This window comes from Carassius gibelio, chromosome B15, assembly GCF_023724105.1.
Source record: "Carassius gibelio isolate Cgi1373 ecotype wild population from Czech Republic chromosome B15, carGib1.2-hapl.c, whole genome shotgun sequence".
Classification (NCBI taxonomy): Eukaryota; Metazoa; Chordata; class Actinopteri; order Cypriniformes; family Cyprinidae; genus Carassius; species Carassius gibelio.
Window position 1 is genome coordinate 14,174,591 of NC_068410.1, and position 2,616 is coordinate 14,177,206.

Consider the following 2,616-nt stretch of genomic DNA (forward strand, 5'->3'; position numbering starts at 1 on the left):
CACTGTTGGGTTTCAACGTGCTGGAAGAGATGATACAAAAACAACCTGAAAAGCTGATTTCAACCCTTGTCGTTCTACTCTGTAATGCCTTGTGTATACCAGCAGAGAAGGCAGAGCTAATGGTGAGCTTCATCCAAGCCAGCAAACCTTCTGTGCAGTGCGGGCTCCTACGGACAGGCAGACAGGACATGGTTATCCCAGCAGGTCAGGTAGCCTGGGTTAAGTGCCAAGTCCCTCCCCTCATGAGTTCATCTGACACAGTTTTCCTATTTGAGCCTGATGATGATAATGTGCAGTTGACAGAACTGGACGTGGGTGAACGTCTGTTGGAGGTACAAAATCCAAGAAAACCTTATGTAGCTGTACCTGTGGGTAACAACACTAAACATGCAGTAACTCTTCCAAGAAAGACAGCACTTGGTGGCATCCACTGTGTTGAAAAAGTGATCGCAACAGACTCACCTGAAGCACCCGAGCCCACAGTGACCGTTAACAGTGCCGTATCAACACCTGTTGACGCCCATCCATCATCATGGCAACCTCCCATCAACCTCAGTCACCTTGATGATAAACAAAGGGAAAAAGTCAACAAAATGCTGTGTGAAGAAGCCGGGGCTTTCGCACGTGACGGCGATGATATTGGATGCATACCAAGCTTACAAATGTCGATTACCCTCACAGATGAGATTCCTGTACAGAGAGCATACTCAGCAGTCCCGAAGCCACTGTTTAAAGAGGTAAAGGAGTATGTGCAGGAGCTGCTGATGAGAGGCTGGATTGTTAAATCTAAGTCCCCTTATGCTGCCCCAGTTGTCTGTGTTAGGAAGAAGGATGGCAGCCTACGTCTTTGTATCGATTATCGGCTACTGAACAAAAAGACTGTGCCTGATCGACATCCACTACCCAGAATACAAGACCTGACAGACACACTGGGGGGCTACACCTGGTTTAGCATCCTAGACCAGGGTAAAGCTTACCATCAGGGTTTCATCGCCGAGGGTTCACGTCACCTTACTGCCTTCGTCACACCGTGGGGCCTCTACGAATGGGTCCGTATCCCATTCGGACTCTCAAATGCCCCAGCAGCATTTCAGCGGAGCATGGAGGAGGTGCTACGCCCCCTCAGGGATGAATGTTGCATCCCTTATCTGGATGACGTGCTCTGTTACGCGAGAACATTCGATGAACATGTGGAGGCCCTCCGCAAAGTGCTCCAGGCTCTTCAACATCACGGAGTAAAACTGAGACCTGAAAAGTGTGAGCTTTTCAGACACGAAGTCAGATACGTGGGGCGCCTTGTGTCAGCTGATGGTATCAAGATAGATCCACGGGACCTTGAAGCAGTCAAAACCTTGACAAGCAAGACACCACAGACAGTTGGCGAAGTAAGGAAACTGACCGGCTTCTTGGGATATTATCGCTCCTACATCCAGGATTTTTCCAGGATCGCGAAGCCAATCTATGAGCTTCTCCAAACTAAATCGGGGAAAGCCCAGATTTCAACATGTGGGAAAACCACCAAACGCCCACAGCTGCCTTCACGACAGCCTGTTGACTGGACCACTCAACATCAGGAAGCTTTAGAGCAATTGGTCACTCTCTTATAACCCCACCTGTCTTAGCGTATCCTGATTTCAGCCTACCTTTCACGCTGCATACAGACGCCTCAGACCAGGGCCTGGGGGCTGTCCTCTATCAGCGTCAGAATGGGAAGCTAAGAGTCATTGGCTATGGCTCGAGGACTTTGACACCTGCTGAACGTAACTACCACCTGCACAGTGGAAAACTGGAGTTCCTCGCATTGAAATGGGCTGTGTGTGAAAAATTCCGGGACTACCTGTACTACGCTCCCCATTTCACTGTGTACACGGACAACAACCCACTGACCTATATCATGAGTACAGCAAAACTCAATGCTGTTGGCCATCGGTGGGTGGGAGAACTCTCAGATTTCCAGTTCGACATCAGGTATAGACCTGGAAAATCAAATGTTGATGCAGACACACTCTCTCGGCTCCCCTTGGACATGGGGAAATATGAGGTGGCTTGTACAGAGGAGTTCTCGAACGAGGCAGTGCGTGCCACATGGGATGGGAGTCAGGCTGCAGAACGGAAGGATGTGGCCTGGATTGCAGCACTTAACATGTGTTCACTGGATTCTCCACCACAACCTCATTGTCACCTGCCAGCTATCAGCCATGATGATCTTATTAAGGCTCAAAGAGAGGATCAAGCCATAGGCAAGATTATAGAGTTAAAGGAGTCAAACACAAAACTGACAGATGACATACGCAGAACTGTAAGTGGAGCCACCAGAAAGCTGCTGCATGAGTGGAGTAAGTTGCAACTTGAAGATGGCCTCCTTTACAGAAGGACGATCCAGGTAAAGCAGTTAGTCCTCCCTTTGAAATACAGGCCGATTGCTCTGAAGTGCCTACACAATGAGATGGGTCATGTAGGCACAGAAAGAGTGCTCCATCTTGCTCGGGAACGATTTTACTGGCCCTTTATGGCTAAAGAAATTGAAGACTATGTCACCCAAAAATGTCCCTGTATCAAGTCTAAGAAACCCACAACACACACGAGAGCTCCTATGGGCAGCATCACATCTAACTT